We start from the raw sequence: 20,026 nt of genomic DNA on the forward strand, positions 1-20,026 counted from the left end.
CTGAGTCACTCATGCTCTCTTATTTTCAGAGAAATATACTGTGCATACACAGTGGGATGTTTTCAATAATATTTATTGAACCAACGTTATTCTTGCATAAAATACGTGTGCTGCAATGATTAGGAGACAGAAGCAAATGAAAGAATTACAAGCACCAAATGAGTGAACAGTAGATACATTTCTACCATTGTGCTGAATGGACGAATATATGCATGCACATATGCAACATGGTAATCTAACGTACTCCTACGATGCAAACCCTGTTGTAGCTAGAGTGTGTGGTTTTTGGAAAAAAGGGACAAACTGCACCTGGTTTCGTGCATGAATATACAAAACAAACCATACGTTAGGCACTTCTAATTATAAATTGGATAAAACAAGAGGGTAGAAAAATATTCTTTTTATTAAATACTCTTTTTTTATAGATTTTCTTTTTTTTTTCAACCCCTTCGATGCTCATGACTGAACGGTTCCGTCATGAGCATCGGTCGCGCTGTGCTCATGACGGAACCGTTCCGAACACCCGCGAATGGAATGTTCAGCACCGGGGGAGAATCGGCGCCGCAGGCAAGGTGTTAATTATACATCTTTTTCTTTGATCATTTGATAACCAGTCTCATTTATATCTTTTGTCAGTAATGGACATTTGGTCACAATTATACATATGTTATTTCATCACATAGATTGTTAATAACATTACAATGACAGGGTGGTGATCAAAATGATAATATACAGAACCAATCAACGCGTTTCGGCCAATGCCTTCTTCAGGAATTCTGTATAGCCCCAAAAAAATCTATGAGACAAGAAATGTATATTAATTATCTAAAGTGACAACGTATTGGAAAATTACTATTTTATACAAGCTATGAATATATAGGGGACATAAATAACAGTGCGGGTAGAAGAGTATTATGCTGCATATTAATCATAAAGCGCTACTAAATTATAAACAATACTTATCATATGCCTAATAACATACAGTGCTGTACACATCCAACTTATAATTACATACCAAATTATATAGAATAGTATACACATTTTATGTACATATCAAACAATCATACAATATTATAAGATTTATACACAATCTATTTACATGTGTTACAAAACATTTTATTGATGACCTTCCTATGGAAACTAAGCTACCTTACAGATCCCTTTTACCTGTGAGAAAGTATAAGATAATTTAGCTAAACTGAGCTAGGTGTTCCTAGTCTAGTATTTTATGGGTGCTTCAGGTCTAACTATTAGTCTATATTATGCATTTACCTTTGGCAATTAGTACCAGCTAAGCAGTTATATAGATGGTGTGCCTATCTGAACATTGGGAATAGAGGGATTTATATATATCACCTTTTTGATCTTTCAAGAGTTGAAAGACCTTGTTAGATGACCCAACATCATATTGAACTCTACATGTCTCCCTGATGTCTGTAGGGACAATCACGTGTTATAGGTTTAGATTTAATCACTACTTAATTGTCCTAACTCGTATTCAACCTAAATCAAGAAGGATAGATATAAGTATTACCTCCTAATTATGCTGCCACAGCAGGAGATCCTATGTGGCACGTCCTGATGTTAATTAATCTTTGTTTTTTCCAGATTTCCATCCACGGAGTCCGAAGATATCCGTAGTGCTGGGTTAAGAGAGGAACAGTCCCGTTTTTAATGTGCTGCCCCCAATTTTATTCACATGACAAGAATGAGATGAGTAATAGGTTATACATACCTACTAAACTTGTACGTGATGCGTGAGTAGTATCGCGTATCTAAGTAGGAAGCGTTGAACGCCCACTCTCTCCTTTGGGATTAGGTAGCTAGAGACACGTCATACGGCATCTAGATTGTTCTATAGATGACGAAGAGATATACAATAAAAGCCTGATATAAGTATCCCCTTGTTCACCAAATAATGTGCCGATTACAGCTAGCAGGTTTCGATTTTCAATAAATACCTGGCTTCGTAGCGTGATCCTGTATCAAGCGGTAGTTTGAGATAGATGGCCCGTGTTCATTCAAATTGCACTCTTCTTGGGGGTCAAAATTTGACTCTAGAAGGCAAAGTATATCATCTAGTGTCTTCATATATTAAGTGTGTCTAATAACCATATCTCTCAGTTGTGTTAAATGTTTAACGAACATCTAGAATTACTCAGATTGTGCTCGACCTCCCACTAACCATATCTTGTGCGCGGCAGCATGATTGATCGTGAATGCCCATGGCCGCCAATCCGCAAGTGTTTGTATAACAACACCCTGCAAAAATGGTACATAAAATATAAATCTGCGGGGTGCTAGTGCGAGGTCAGTGTATATAATGCCACCTGCTTCCCTCTCTAGACCCGACAAGGGTCCAATCGGCTAACCATAATCAACCGATAATACTTCATGGGAGTTCGCTACTTACTTGGGCTCCCGATATGGATGATGCGACCCTCAAAGTCGTAACGTTGCATGCGATTTAAGCATCCGATTTACCTGCGCCATTTTTAAGCCAGTTTTTGCGTAGCTATGTTTCTGAAATAGTTGAAGGGGAAGGAGAAGAGGAAAGCTAACCCTACTTCACCCGTGCTACAGGCAGACCAGTTGGCCGCCATGTTGGACTAGTGCAATAGGGCTATGTTATGTGTGGAAATACTTGATACCGTCTGAACATCCAGTAATGACCGTTTCTTTCACCCCTCCTGTTTTCGTTCTCTCTCCGGATCTTATTCGATGTACAAATACTCGCTACTTTTCTTTTGGTCCATAAAGTTGGGACAATAGTTTCCCTACCATATAAATTATGTCCATATCGATGCATGCGGGTTCAGGGTATAGTGATTATTGTATACAGCATATCATATCTCAGTGTCAATGTGTAAATATACAATAAAATTGGCGATACCTGCGAATTTCGCCGCCATGAAAGATTGGGGTACTCGTGCTGCATATAAGATTTATTAATAAGGCCACTGAGTAATGTTAATATTAACTACACCCTTAGGCCCCTATCTGTTTAGTATGTAGTTAGTCAAGTTTGTAATATACATTAAATTATGGGGGGCAACTCTGTACGTATCTTTTCATTTTACTGGCTCAGTTGCTGGGACCTGCTGTGTGTTTATAGTGTGAGACTTGATCCGATGGTGACGATTTCTCTAGGGTCCCGAGATCTCATTGTGGCTGGCCAATCACACTTATATGTATGCTATTGACCATAGAGTTTTGTATAAGGAGACACTAGTGTACTAATTCATAGCCTGCTCCCACAGTATCTCCATATTTAACCCTTTAATTGCTGTCTCCAAAATAAAAATCCAACATACCTCATGCATCTTCCTGATCTTGTCTGTATCCAATCCTCTGTTTTGATGAATCCTTTCCAGGATATACCATTTCAAATCTTCTGGCGCATGGTTATTATCCAAAAAGTGGCTGACCATTGGTGCCACTGTTTTGTGGGTTCTTATGGCTGACCGGTGTTCGGTCAGTCGGACATTCATGGCCCGTCCAGTCTGGCCTACATATCCTTTCTTACAAGGACAGATAACCAGATACACAACATTAGTACTCCTGCAATTATTTAAATCTTCTGGAATGATAACCTGATTGTTGAAATGCAAGGTTGGGCCTTGAATTGCCGAATTGCATGATTTGCAGTTCGAACACTTTTATGTCCCTTGCACTGGTCGCATGTTGTTAAGATTCAATTGCACAGGGATTGTTTTTTGGTTCATGCCGGACCTAACAATATGGTCTTTTAATGATTTGTTGTGTTTGTAGGCAAACATGGGTTTGGGTAATCGGTCTTCTTTTGGAGTATTTACATTCAGTATGTGCCAGCTGGCACACACTGCCTGCCTAATTTTGTCATTGATCACGGAATGTTTAGTTATGAATACTATTCCTGGATCCTTTTTTATCTCTAGTGGATTCTAGAAGGTGCTGGCAATCATAAAAACGAGCCTGTTTATATGAATCGTGCACAATCTTTTTAGGGTAACCTCTTGTTTATTCACATCAAAGAATTTCTGGAACGCTGGGCATTAATATCAAACCGCTGTACAGAGATTACATGATGTTAATAGTTGAAACATCTAAATACATGTTACAACAGCTGGCGCGGGAAATACAGGAATTAGAAGAGAAGATAAACAGCTCTGGGATAGTGGAAGATGTAAAAAAAAAGCTTGAAGACATAGAAAAGGAACCTAATTCGTACTCAGACTATCTAACAAAAAGAAAAACTGATAAATTACAAAAGGATATTAAGTTCTATAAAAAAGAAACCACCTATCCATATGTATCAGAGCACTATTACAAATATGCGGAAGGAACAACTGATACATATGGGTACAAACAGTCTAATTATGGCAAAAAAGTTACCACGTTTTCTGAATCATCAGATTCGGAAAATGAAGGCCCATATTATGACACTGGATATCAAAACTCTAGACCTAATGCAAGACAACACAAGACAACACAATAGACAACCTTTTTTAGGACGGCGCCCAGCGAGGCGGAGTAATTGGAGGCTGCAATTTCAACCACGGTTTCAGAATACATCACACCTGGAATACAATAATTTCCAGGAAAATCCACCGATGAGTTACAGCCAATACCTAGAAACACGCAACAACCGGTATTGGAGAAACTGCAAACTATCCCTATTTTCAATCTCAGTAAATCTGATCTATAAGTTGCTGCCATATCTGTCCTATCCAAAGGCTTGACCTTTGCTCCTCATTCAGGACTTAATACATTTGATCTGTTTAGAGACCTTCAAACATTCTTACGAAAGATCAGGTTGAACATTTTCTTCTCTGGTCAAGAAGAAATTAGGGAAGATTCTAACCTGTCAGGTCTAAAACCAAAATCAAACTTTACTCCAATGGCAGATCAACTCCCTCCACAGGTAGCTATTTTTGAACAGATATTGTTTGACAAATTTGTGAACATCACTTCTCATGTTCCAAAAACTCCATTCAACCTGAGCCGGGATGAATATGAAGCCCCAAATCAAATCAAGTCCAATAAAGACATAGTTGTGAAGGCGTGCGACAAAGGGGGAGGAATTGTCGTACATGATACAATCACCTACATAACCAAAATGGAGGAAATGTTGAGTGACACTCAATTTTATACACCTATCTCCAAAGACCTTACCTCCCAGATATCAAAAATTAAGAAGCTGACAGATAAAACCCTCAGGGATGGTGAGATTTGTAACAAAGAATGGAGTTATTTAAATGTGAAGAATCCAAGGCTAGCAAGTATATATGGTATACCAAAGGTTCATAAGAGTAAGTCAAGTCAAGTTAAGTCAAACCACTTTATTCGATTAGTTAAAATCATAAAAGTATGCTATACATATACAAAACGTTAAAAATATATTTTTAAATATGTTATACAAGGTAAAAACACAGTACAAAAGGCATTTAAAAATCGTTAACAATCAATTCCATGATCAAAGCCAGTGATCAGTATACATAGACATTATATTAAGAGGATTAAATTTCTTGTGCAGCTTCCTGTCTAACCCTCCTGCTTCTAACAGACGCAGCAAGGAAGCTGGCGACACAAAACATGATTTCAGGGGATTCCAACAGTTGTAAAAACAGTAAAGCAGGTTTACACTGAATAAAATTCATCTTTTTCAGTATTGGAAGAATAAACCTTTTCCTAGCCTCATGGTACAAAGGACAAAAAATCATAAAATGCAAGGTGTCTTGGGGGTTCATAAGAGTACACAAAATCCCCCATTGAGGCCTATAGAAACAACAATAGGCTCAGCACTGAACCTCTAGCGAAATACATTGATGCCATCCTTTGCTCTCATGTGTCCTGCAACGCTGCTTTTGTCCAAGATACCAGACATTTCATCAATTTGGTAGAGAACACCAATTTTTGCACTGACACCCAATATCTAGTAACATTGGACATTGAGGCCCTATATAGTAACATACCTATTATGGGGGCCCTGGAAGCTGTCCATTGGTTCATACAAAAGTACAGTATTAATTGCCCAACCATATTTGTTCTGGAATGTTTAAAAATAGTATTGTGTGAGAACATTTTTTAATTTAACAGCAAACTATTTAAACAGAAGCAGGGAGTGAGCATGGGAGCATCTTGTGCGCCAACGGTCGCCAATATTTATATGTCTCAATTCGAAGAACGCTTTGTTTATAATGAAATTGCACCGTTCTATGAATCTGTGACCAAGTGGTCGCGGTTCATAGACAATGTATTTTTCATTTGGAATGATTGCATTGAAAATTTACACCAATTCATTGAGTGGATTAATCTTTGTGATAGCAACATCAGATTCACGAATCACATAGATAATGAAAAGGTTGAATATCTGGATGTCATGAACAAGCATGAGAATGGTGTCCTGGCAGTGGATCTGTTCGTCAAACCCACTGCCAGGAACACCTTGCTTCATTATGACAGTTTCCACCCCGCCATTCAGAAAAATAGTGTACCGTTTGGAGAGTTCTTACATCTCAGACAAAATTGCACTAATATCGGGGACTATGACAACAGATCTGTAACCATGAAACTGAAATTTCATGCGAGAGGTTACCCTAAAAAGATGGTGCGCGATTCATATAAACGGGCTCATTTTTATGATCGCCAGCACCTTCTACAATCCACTAGAGATAAAAAGGATCCAGGATTAGTATTCATAACTAAACATTCCGTGATCAATTACAGAATTAGGCAGGCAGTGTGTGCCAGTTGGCACATACTGAATGTAAGTACTCCAAAAGAAGACAGATTACCCAAACCCATGTTTGCCTACAATCGCAACAAATCATTAAAAGACCATATTATTAGGTCCCGCATGAACCAAAAAACAATCCCTGTGCAATTGAATCTTAACAACATGCGACCAGTGCTAGGGACATATAAGTGTTTGAACTGCAAATCATGCAATTCGGCAATTCAAGGCCCAACATTGCTTTTCAACAATCAGGTTATCATTCCAGAAGATTTAAATAATTGCAGGAGTACTAATGTTGTGTATCTGGTTATCTGTCCTTGTAAGAAAGGATATGTAGGCCAGACTCGACGGGCCATGAATGTCCGACTGACCGAACACCGGTCAGCCATTAGAACCCACAAAACAGTGGCACCAATGGTCAGCCCCTTTTTGGATAATAACCATGCGCCAGAAGATATGAAATGGTATACCCTGGAAAGGATTCATCAAAACAGAGGATTGGATACAGACAAGATCAGGAAGATGCGTGAGGTATAGTGGATTTTTATTTTGGAGACAGCAATTAAAGGTTAAATATGGAGATACCGTGGGAGAAGGCTATAAATTAGTACACTAGTGTCTCCTTATACAAAACTCTATGGCCACTATCATACATATAAGTGTGATTGGCCATCCACAATGAAATCTCAGGACCCTAGAGAAATCGTCACCATCGGATCAAGTCTCACACTATAAACACACAGCAGCTCCCAGCAACTGAGCCAGTTAAAATGAAAAGATACGTACAGAGCTGCCCCCCATAATTGAATGTATATTACAAACTTGACTAACTACATACTAAACAGATAGGGGCCTAAGGGTGTAGTTAATATTAACATTACTCAGTGGCCTTATTAATAAATCTTATATGCAGCCCGAGTACCCCAATCTTTCATAGCGGCGAAATTCGCAGGTATCGCCAATTTTCTTGTATATTTACACATTAACAACTGAGATATGATACGCTGTATACAATAATCACTATACCCTGAACCCGCATGCGTCGATATGGACATAATTTATACGATAGGGAAACTATTGTCCCACCTTTATGGACCAAAAGAAAAGTAGAGAGTATTTGTATATCGAATAAGATCCGGAGAGAGAACGAAAACAGGAGGGGTGAAAGAAACGGTCATTACTGGATGTTCAGACGGTATCAAGTATTTCCACACATAACATAGCCCTATTGCACTAGTCCATCATGGCGGCCAACTGGGCGGCCTGTAGTACGGGTGAAGTAGGGTTAGCTTTCCTCTTCTCCGCCCCTTCAACTATCGCGATATTTCAGAAACGTAGCCACGCAAAAACTGGCTTTAAAATGGCGCGGGTAAATCGGATGTTTAAATCGCGTACAACGTTATGACTTGGAGGGTCACATCGTCCATATCAGGAGCCCAAGTAAGTAGCGCACTCCATGAAGTATTATCGGTAAATTATGGTTTGCCGATTGGACCCTTGTCGGGTCTAGAGAGGGAAGCGGGAGGCATTATATATACTGGCCTCGCGCTAGCACCTTGCAGATTTATATTTTATGTACCATTTTTCCGGGGTGCTGTTATACTAACACTTGCGGGTTGGCGGCCATGGGCATTCACGAGCAATCATGCTGTCGCGCACAAGATATGGTTAGCGGGAGGTCGAGCACAATCTGAGTAATTCTAGATGTGCGTTAAACATTTAACACAACTGAGAGATATGGTTATTAGACACACTTTATAATATATGAAGACACTAGATGATATACTTTGCCTTCTAGAGTTTAATTTTGACCCCCAAGAAGAGTGCAATTTGAATGAACACGGGCCATCTATCTCGAACTACCGCTTGATACAGGATCACGCTACGAAGCCAGGTATTTATTGAAAATCAATATCTAAACCTGCTAGCTGTAATCAGCACATTATTTGGTGAACAAGGGGATACTTATATCAGGCTTTTATTGTATATCTCTTCGTCATCTATAGAGCAATCTAGATGCCATATGACGTGTCTCTAGCTACCTAATCCCAAAGGAGAGAGTGGGCGTTCAACGCTTCCTACTTAGATACGCGATACTACTCACGCATCACGTACAAGTTTTGTAGGTATGTATAACCTATTACTCATCTCATTCTTGTCATGTGAATAAAATTGGGGGCAGCATATTAAAAACGGGACTGCTACTCTCTTAACCCAGCACTACGGATATCTTCGGACTCCGTGGATGGAAATCCAGAAAAAACAAAGATTAATTAAGATCAGGACGTGCCACATAAGATCTCTTGCTGTGGCAGCATAATTAGGAGGTCATATTTATACCTATCCTTCTTGATGTAGGTTGAATACTAGTGAGGACAATTAAGTAGTGATTAAATCTAAACCTATAACACGTGGTTGTCCCTGAAGACATCAGGGAGACATGTAGAGTTCAATATGATGTTGGGTCATCTAACAAGGTCATTCAACCCTTGTAAGATCAAAAAGGTGATATATATAAATCCCTCTATTCCCAATTTTCAGATAGGCACACCATCTATATAACTGCTTAGCTGGTACTAATTTTCATAGGTAAATGCATAATATAGACTAATAGTTAGACCTGAAGCACCCATAAAATACTAGACTAGGAACACCTAGCTCAGTTTACCTAAATTATTTTATACTTTCTCACAGGGAAAAGGGATCTGTAAGGCAGCTTAGTTTCCATAGAAAGGTCATCAATAAAATGTTTTGTAACACATGTAAATAGATTGTGTATAAATTGTATAATATTGTATGATTGTTTGATATGTACATAACATTTTTATAGTATTGTATATAATTAGGTATGTAATTATAAGTTGGATGTGTACAGCACTGTATGTTATTAGGCATATGATAAGTATCGTTTATAATTTAGTAGCGCTTTATGATTAATATGTAGCATAATACTCTTCTACCTGCACTGTTATTGATGTCCCCTATATATTCATAGCTTGTATAAAATAGTAATTTCCAATATGTTGTCACTTTAGATAATTATTATACATTTCTTGTCTCATAGTTTTTTGGGGCTATACAGAATTCCTGAAGAAGGCATTGGCCGAAACGCGTTGATTGGTTCTGTATATTATCATTTTGATCAGCACCCTGTCATTGTAATGTTATTAACAATCTATGTGATGAAATAACATATGTATAATTGTGACCAAATGTCCATAACTGACAAAAGATATAAATGAGACTGGTTATCAAATGATAAAAGAAAAAGATGTATAATTTAAAAAAATAAGAAAATCTATAAAAAAGAGCATTTAATAAAAAGAATATTTTTCTACCCTCTTGTTTTATCCAATTTATAATTAGAAGTGCTCAACATATGGGTTGTTTTGTATATTCATGCACGAAACCCGGTGCCGTTTGTCCCTTTTTTCCAAAAACTAGTTATTCCTTGCTAGGGTTTATCCTTATATGCAGGGGCCCCGTAGCGTTTACTAAAATATGTACCTAGAGTGTGTGTACGTGTAAAGCCAAGAATCCCCCGTAGGGACAATGCAACCCCATTTCCTGATGGGAGAGAGAGAAGATCCCTTCATGGTCTCGAGTTGGATACCCCTCACGGAATGTCAGACCAGTGCGTGGTGATTTCTTGGCCTGCAGGGACCTTCAGTTTCAGCAGAAGTGACTCCTCTACCAATCGATCGGAATGCCTGATATTCATAAAATCAGCCTTCGCTATGTGCGCAATAGATTAGTGATGTTATGGATATGGAGATAGCGCTGTCACCCCGTGGATGAAGATAGGATGACTTTTGCACCTAGTGTGTAGAGAGGCCTAGTACATGATGTTTAGGGCATCGAGATAATGTTGTGTGAAGCTAAATGTATAAACAAAGTAGTTTCAGAGAAACCATTCCAACATTGGCCTACATGCAAATGTGTGCAAAAGGCCACAGCTAAAATGTTATTTTCTAGGACAACGAAAGGAATAAGCTGCCTTGCTTCATAGGCCTAACCCGGGAATGTAACAGGTGGAAGCACCTCTGCCATCTTCTCTTGTAACACAGGGAGACAGAAAATATTCTCCTAACCAGGCCAAAACCTGGCATGGCAGAAAATGGCTTCACTGCCCTCTGCCACCTCCCAACCGCTTCCCCAGATGGCAAGTGTAAACTCCATGGAATCAAGAAAAACCTTCAAAAACTGACCAGGAAAGTCAAGGTCAAGCAAGTTATTTGACATTTGAGGGAGTTCAAGTCATGATCCACTTTACCTTCTGGAGAGATTCTGTCCCTAGTATCCCCTGCAGTGTTACTGGCCTACTTGTATTGGGACTCTAGAATTCATTTAACCCCTTCGCCGCGGGGGGTAATTCCCCCACGGTGCAGGGGGAGGGGGGCCGCGCGCGGCACCACAGTACTCCTAACGAGCTCAGCTCGTCATGCTGCACAGCGGAGCTGTGCGTGAGCTGAGCTTGTCATGACTTCGCCCACTCAATTGAACGCCCAGCACAGGAAGGGAATTAGCGCACGTGGGCATTCCACGGCCGTTATGACGAGCTCAGCTCGTCATGAACACAGCTCCATTGTGCCTCATGACGAGCTGAGCTCGTCATGAGCGTCGAAGAGGTTAATACAAAAATGTATAAATCACCTGAATCATCCCAAAGGGGTATCTCAGTGCTAGAGCAGTACAAGAGCAGAACCAGCAGAGGAATAAATGGCAAAGAGTTCAGTTTTAAGGAGTTTCCTAAAAATCGAAAGATCATTGCAGCTTCGAAGTTTAAAGGGCATTTGGTTCCATTATATATAGGAGAAGGCTTTACCTACTGCACGGGATTTCTTGAAACAGGGAATGATAAGGAGAGATTTCTCTCCAGAGCATAAGGCCCTAACCAGCTGGGAGGGGATAAGTTTATCAGCTAGGTAACTGAGTCCTTTGTCATTTAATGTTTTATATACAGTGCAGCAAATGTTGAACTTGATTCTCTGGCGTATGGGCAGTCAATTAAGTTTTTGCAAGAGGGGGAGGGAGGCCGTTCTAGGAGGCATATTTGTGACAAGCCGTGCCACTGTGTTCTGTACTACCTGTAGTTTATTCAGTAATGGTTCATTGGCTGCGACCAAACGTGTGTTGCAGTAGTCCAGACTACTGATAATCAGTGCATGACCAAGGTTTTACCTACAGAAAGTGTAAGAAGGGGGAATATTCTATGCAAAAGATGCATCACATAGAGGGAGGAATCCACAACTTGATCCTTCAAAGACAGGGCTAGAAAAAAACGCACACCTAAGTTTCTCACCACCCTCTTAGGGATAGGGGCAAGGCCCAAATCCGCAGGCCACCACTGTGCGTACCAGAGTAAATTGGCATTATCAAAGAGCATAATCTCAGTCTTTCCAGTGTTTAGCTGAAGAGAGTTTTCTGTCATCCATGAAAAATGGCTTTCATGCCCTCCGAAAAATTAGATTTTGGGGTCAAAGAGCTTTTATTAAAAGATAAGAGAAGTTGGGTATCATCCGCATATGAAATAGGGGTGATACCAAATTATCTAATACTCTTTGCAAGGGGGGCCACATATATATTGAACAAAGTATGGCTCAGACAAGATCCCTGTGGCGCTACCTTGGTGAGGACAATAGTGCAGTACCGGAAAGGACCTAAATTGATGACCTGCGTGCAGTGAGTTAAGAAACTTGAGAGCCATTGTATGGCTCATCCACAAATTCCGATCTCCTCCAATCTTTGCATCAGAGTTCGATGGAACACTGTATCCAAAGCTGCAGATAAATCCAATAGTACTAGCAACGCAGCATGGTTATTATCAAGATAACCTCTAATGTGATCTGATACCTCTATCAAAGCCGACTCTGTGCTGTACATAGGTCTAAAACCCGACTGTGAGGTGTCTAAACAGCCAGTATACTCTATATAGTCTGTACGTTTTTTATTTATGTATCCTTCCAATAATTTGCTTTAACTAGTGGGTGTTAAAGCACCTACTGGAGGTAGAGTTCTATTTGTAATGTGTGGCCACAGTTTTGAATTCTCATAAAAAAGCTTGGAGGATTCAATATGTCTGTTCAGAGCATATCTATGGTGCTCACAACTCGGTAGTGGAAGTTAGGACCACGTTTCCAAGGGAAAATAATGTTTTGGTTTGCTAAATAACTTTTACACTGTTTGACAAATCTTCACAAAACTTTCCCCCCAAAAATGTTCATCCACCCCCGCTCCTTCCTGTTAAGATTCTGGGTGATCCATCAAGAGGGAGCCAAGAACAATGGCGGGTCCCAAACTCATTTTCACTATGTAATTTTAATAGGAAATTTGGCACAGCTAACGGAATTACAGCAAATTTGTCAGAAAGCTAAATTCTGGTCCAGAAAGTGTGCTTTATTTAAATTGGTATAAATCCATTCAGTAGTGTTCAGTAGATATTATGTTTTAATAGAACAATGCAGAGGATCCACGGAGCTGACAAATCTAGAGATAAGATCTGATTGACTGACACCCCATCACCAAGATGTAATGGCAGCCATTTTAGGACTGAGGGAATCAGAGCCATGTCCTGAAGTAAGTTAATAAAATATGGGGGACAGGGTAGGGATATCTTGCCTCCCTAGGCCTGGTGGGGGGGGAGGTTCCTGAGAAACAACCCCCACCCCCCACTCCTGGGGCCACATTTCTTTTTTAAAAAAACTTTTTACAGCAAATTTGTGGAGGATCATGGATCTGCTTTAAAATTAAGAAAAAGCTAACCTCCCTTTTTTTTTGTTCAAATTTGTTTTATTGATTTTAGAAAAGACATTTCATTTCTTGTATACGTTCTCAAGTTTACGCTAAGGACAGACTGTGATATTTGCATTACATTTAACTGGGCTTTGTATTCGGGAGCCCTCTGGTGCGGCAATTGTCCTGAAATATCACCGCTGTAGCGTCTTGAGTATCCGAGTGCAAGGCTCTTTTGAGAACAAATAAAGAAAACAGAGCTCTCCCCCCTTCCCAAAAAACTCTCCCCACCCCAACCATCTATCTAGCCCTGGTCGTGTGTATGGAAATCTCATGGTGTCTGTGGTCCCGACTCGGTGTCAGCGTGTTGTGCCTCAGTAAGGCGTAGTAGGCGTAGGTATTTGGGGCATGTTATTTAGTTGAATTCCGTGGATAATAGGGACAACATTGGCTGCCAGAATGTCTGGAAAGAACCGTGGATTGCGTTAGTGAGGCTTGGATTATGAGCTCCATACCCATTGTATACCAGAGTTTATGTAACAAGCCCATGTGCGTGGGCCGTGTGCTTGTTCCCCAGAGGGACAGGATGTGCTGTGAGGCCGCCTGCATTGCCAGACCCATCTGCCGCCCCCTGGGGGATTTCAGCGGGAAGGTGAGCCTATTCGAGAGTCCCAAAATAGTGTATGCGAGAAATCGTGGGATTTCGGTGTCAAAATGAGCGTCTATGTCATTGAGGACTGATGTCCAGTAGGTCGTGACCTCTCTGCAGTCCTCACTGCACCACCTCCAGCAGGCCGATCTACTGGACGTATGGCCCCTCTGCAATCTAACTGGGCTCAGATACCAGTAGGTTGCGAGTTTCACTGCTGTCTCTCTGCCTGCGGTGTTCCTGGCTGTGTGATTGGCCCTGTAATATATAGATTGCCATTCCCGGCTCATGAACGTTCGCCCCAGCTCCTCCTCCCACCGCCGCAGGCTGGCAGATCGGTGTATTTCAGGAGGTGGGGAGAGCATCTTGTTGATATCTGTAATTAATTTGCGATCTGATTCTTTGGTAACTAGCCATTTTTCGAATCCCGTCATTTTCCTACCAATCACGGGGCTAATATCAGGGTGTGTTAACCAGTGTTGAAATTGAAAGTATTTAAAGTGTTGCGGAGCGGTGATGTCATAAAACCGTGGAAGTTCCGAGAATGGTATGAATCCCTCTAGGTCAAATAGATGACCTGCCGATCTACAGCTTGACCCGCGCCATTGTGCGGTCCATGCCTGGGGCGAAGTCAGAGTTGTCCAGCAAGTGCGTAAACGGTGACGGGAATGTTGTGAGCTCCTTTTTGGTCGCCACCAGGTCCCATTCGCTTAGCACAGTGCGGGTTATAGGCAATTTCTGAAGGTACCTGGGTCTGTGCGCTCGAAGGAGGGAGGGTATTTTACATAGCGCCTGCGTTCGATGATAGCAGCTTGCGACCCACGCTCTGAAGCGTTCCCCAATTCTGAAGTGCACCAGGGTCCTCTCGAGAAAGCCTCAGTCCACTCTGTCAAACGCTTTCTCAGCGTCTATGGACAGGAGCACGGAGTCTGACTGTATATAGTGGGATTTATCTATTAAGTGGAGAATCCGTTTAGTGTTATTGCTACATTGTCTACCGGGAATGAAACCTGATTGATCTGGCTCTATAATACCCAGAAGATGCGGTCCAAGCCTGGAAGTGAGCAGCCCTGTGAAGAATTTGAGGTCCAGGTTAAGTAGAAAGATCGGCCTGTAGGCCGCGCATTGGGTGGTATCTTTGCCTGGTTTGGGTATCACTATGATGTCAGCCTCCAGCATGTCAGGAGGGATGGAGCCAGGACCCTGGAATGAATTAAAAAGTTTGGTGAGGATCGGCACCTTTGTAAAAGCTAGATGAAAAGCTATCTGGACTGGAAGATTTTAGGGTTGTGAGGCGGGATATTGCACTAATCACCTCTTCAATCCTGATAGGTGCGTCCAGTGAGGCTGCACCTTCCGCATTGAGACCAGTGGTGGCTGCCCCTTGTAAGTAGGCTTCTGCGTTAGTGTCAAGTAGAGGATCTGCTCTGTAGAGAGTGAATCTTTTCCCCGTGTCTATCATATAAGGTTGTGAATTTGGATCCTTGGATTTTGGCTTGGGGCGCGTTTGCGAGGAGTCATCCCGTTTTGTTCCCACCCACGTAGTACGTGTGACTGAGCCTAAATGCGGCATATTCTGCCCTATCTATGTCTAGACCTGCCAGCTGGGCCCTAGCGGATGTCAACTGTTTCCAAATTCTAGGGGCTCCTGTACAACTGTGTACCCTTTCCAGTTCTGTCAGTTCTGTCACTTTGGCCGTTAATAATTCACGTTTGTGTTTGTGTTCTTTGACTTCTGCCGCTAAAATGGCTATTAATTCTCCCCTCACTACCGCCTTCAGAGCCCCCCAGATGGCAGTTTCAGGCGTGTCTGGCCTATCATTAAGCTTAATGTAGTCAGTGATGCGTTTGCGCAGTTGCTGGACTATCTCTTTGCATTGTAGGAGGGCTTCCCTTAACCTCCAACCGCCCTGTGGCACCTTAGTGCATGGGACCCCTATCAATATTTCCACAGCGTCATGATCTGAAATGGCAGCTGGGACAATCTCCACCTTCTCCACCTTAGTCACCAACTCTAAGGAACATATGAAGTGGTCTAGTCTGGCATATGTGTGGTGCACGTGGGAGTAGAACGTGTAATGTGAGGTCTTGGGGTGTTTAGCCCGACATAGGTCCACCAGCCGCCTTTGTGTCAACCAGTCCATCCCATTTGACGAAAGTGCACCTGTGCTGCCAAAGCGATGGTCAGACCTATCCCTCTCCTTGTCCATGACCAGATTGAGGTCCCCACCTATGAGTAGGAAGTGTTCTGGGGAACGTAACGTCTCTGACAGGGCGTTTGTAAGAAAGTTTACCTGACCTGTGTTAGGGGCATACAAGGATCCCACTGTCATGGGCATGTCACCCACCTTTATGTTGTCGGCGAGGAGCCTACCTTTGATCTCCCCGACCTTGTCCCCAATGTGACCATGAAGGGGTTTGGCAAATAAGATTGCACCTCCTGCCTTTTTGTCAGTGGTGGAGGAGAAGAATTGCTGAGGGAATGCGTGGGACCTCATCCTACGCCAGCCTTTGGGGAGTAGGTGGGTTTCTTGAAGTAAACATATTGCAGCATCCGAGTTTTCTAAGTATGATAGGACCGCTCTCCTTTTAATGGGGTTATTGAGCCCTTTCACATTCAGGGTGATAACCCATATTGTGGCCCCTGTCAACTCACCGGCGAAGTGTGGTAACGGACAATACTATCGAGACCCGACCACATTGAGTGTCTCCCAAGGGCCCCGGATCCTGTTGGCACACTGGTTCCCTCCCACCCTCCACAACCCCTCAATCCACCCGAACCCTTCCCCCCACACCCCTCGGATTCTGAGTCCTCAGGCCCCACCCCACCCTAACCCAACAGGAAATCCTCAACATGTTGTCATAGTCCCAGGTCAGGCAACACCTAGCACAGGCCTGTAGTAAAGTTACAAAAAGGAGCGTGTGGCAGTGGCGACCTCTTCGACACCCCCCCCGACTTGCATTATTGTATTGCCCAAGGGTCCCCATCACTTAGATAAGTCAGTCTATTGACGATGTGTCCCTGGACACCTCTTGAATGGCCAGGGCCTGTTCCTGGGCTATGGTGGCTGGATCTGGTTTCATTTCTGCTTTGGGTGAGCGTCTGTGGAGGAGTCTTTGCCACCCTCCCTGTGAAGGTTGCTGGGAAGGTCCTGGTGAGGCAGATCCCTCTTCATGCTCTTTACCCAGCAGGGTACAGGTGTCTTGGAGAGATCTCAGTTGGGGCAAGGTTCCATTCCATTTGAAGATCAAATGGAAGGAGGGGACCCCAGGAATAGGGGACCCCTTTTCATGCAGGAAGGTTGTGGCGACTTTAAATGCTTTCCTTTTCTGAAGCGTGATGGCTGGAAGGTCCTGAAATAGTGCCACAGGGTGCCCTTGGTATTTGAGAGGCTGTTTCTGACGCGTGTCTCGAAGGATCCTTTCTTTTAATGTAAAGTCTGGTAGGAATGCCAGGATGTCAGGCAGGGGATCAGGCACGCGCCGCGCCAGTCCCACTCTGTGTGCCCTGTCTATACGAATGTCAAAGTCTGCTGGCTCCCCCAAGATCTCTCGAAACATTTCTTGCAGGTAGCTGGTGACGTTGGCTCCTTCTGCTTTAGATGGGACCCCTCGAACCCGAATGTTGTTGCCGCTGGACCTGTTTTCAAGATCCTCTGCGTGCGCTTGTAAGTCAACTTGCTGGTCTCGGAGGCGTAGAAGTTCTGGCTGGAGTTGTTCCACTTCCTCGCTCCTGGTCTATTCCGAATCTTCGACAGCCGCCACCCGTTCCCCCAGGCCGTCCACCTCTCGAGCTATCTCTAGAAACTCTTCGGCCATTTCTTGCTTCAACGTTTGAAAATCCTCCTGCAGGGAGTTGAACAAAGTTTCGAGGAATGACTTAGTGATGGGTACTAGGCCTCTCAGCCCCGGCCTCGATTTTCGCACCTTAGTGAGCGTTGCCGTCGCTCTGCCACTCACTGCGCGCTGATGATGCCGTCGGGCTTCCGGAGCTCCTGCCCGTCGCAGATTTTGTCCGTGGGCTGCACTCTTGGGCAAATGATGTGCCTCTCGTCGGTCTGCTGGGCTGTAGAGGCTTGGGGGCCCCCCTCGTCGGCCCCAGTCTTGTCCGTTGTGGCGCCTCCTCTGTCAGGGCGCCACTTCGTGGCAGCCAACGACGTGTTGTGATGGGCTCTCCCTGTGGCCTCCGAGCATCGGGATTTTACACGAACAAATTATATAATTAGTTGTAATCTCAAGCCCTAATTGGAAATATATTTATACACGGGGGAGATAATTAGTCTATCAGGGTAAAGAATTTTGATTACATTAATCAAAATATTACATTTTGAAAATCCGGAGAATGTCAACCACCTTGGGCAAAATTTGTGTTGGTATGGTTAGAGACATTGAGCTATAGTCAAAATGAATATTATATCTATTTGTATACACTTTTAGATAAATGCAGACATTTATTCAGGTGGAATGCACATTATAAAATGGTTGCATTTGGAATAAGGGATAGTTAGATCATGTCGTAGTCCACTGTTTATGTTAATCACTCAGATAATTTGTTTTGTATTTTAATTTGTGCATGGCATCAATTTGTGGCATGAATCATAATTCTTGACTTACTGCTTTAATTGTGGTATTAATTGTAACATTTGAATTATAAAATGTAAAGACATTGATAGTGTTTCAATATTACAAATTTCAAAATGGCTGACATCATACCAGTGATTGTTAGACCATTTTGCAGTCTGTTGTTTGTCTCCATTAGTTTCACTGTTGATATTAAAGTCCTCACGAAATGGCTTATCCACAGTACTGTGAGCAAGGTTATGACCAAAACACAATGGGGGGCAGTTAAGATCACAATAAATCCTCTTTGCTGCAGCATCGTTGGTGTGCGCAGTGTTTCATTTGTTTGATGAACGAAGAGGTTCTGATTTTTTGTATATTTTATAGATATATATATATATATATTTTAGGTACCAATCAGTCCGTGGTAGCGCGCTCTTTCCACAGTGGGTGCCGGTGTTGAGGGTGGACTGGCCCTAGTGTAAATATTCTACCACACAAGTATCCAAAAGGATTCACCAGTTATGAGGAACCACATGTTCCAGAATGCCTGATTATGGGCACAAATGGGCCAGGACTACATAATGTGAAAAAGATGTTGGACTCACAATACTGTGAGCAAGACCTGTGGGGATTGAAACGCATTGGTGGTGGTAGAAGTAGTGAAATTTGCATGGTTGCAAATAAAATTCTAAATTCTAAATTCATTCTCCTGGTGTGCAGTGAATCCTTTTGGATACTTTTGTGGTACAATATATATACATTGCATAAGACATCATTTGTGAGTGTTAACTGGGTTGTGTGTATAGAGTAAGCATTAATAGGGCACTTGCCTAGAATTCAAATGTATGTCTTTTTACACACACATAATGGTTTGAAAATGTCGAAATATATAAGATTGTTGCTTAGTTTGGCAATTTGTTGGGAAGTACGCTCATTTACACTTCATATGTCACTTTCAAGGTTATATTGTTGCACTGGCACTTTAATTGGTTTTTTTTAAACTTTATTGTCAATGTTGCACTGTCACTTGAAAGATTTGCATTAGTATGAAAGGGTGAAAAATGGCAGCAACTTCAGATTTGAGAAAGACCGCTTAGCGGTCAAAACGCTTTACCTGTTAGTCTGTGGCTGAAATAAACACTTACATTATGCGACCTGAGTGTGCTGGAGTCAGTTCTGATCTGTGGGAGCAGACATTGGAAAGAAACAAAAAATAAATAAATAACTACAAATATATATATATAGTTAGGATTATTTTCTATAGGGAAACCGCAACATTCTATTGGGAATAACTTTGGCGTCGATTGAGGGATCTGCCTGTAATTTTCCTGAAATTTGCCTTGCTGCGCTCCGCTCCTTCCCTG

The sequence above is a fragment of the Lissotriton vulgaris genome, chromosome 4_1 (assembly GCF_964263255.1).
Source record: "Lissotriton vulgaris chromosome 4_1, aLisVul1.2, whole genome shotgun sequence".
NCBI lineage: Eukaryota > Metazoa > Chordata > Amphibia > Caudata > Salamandridae > Lissotriton > Lissotriton vulgaris.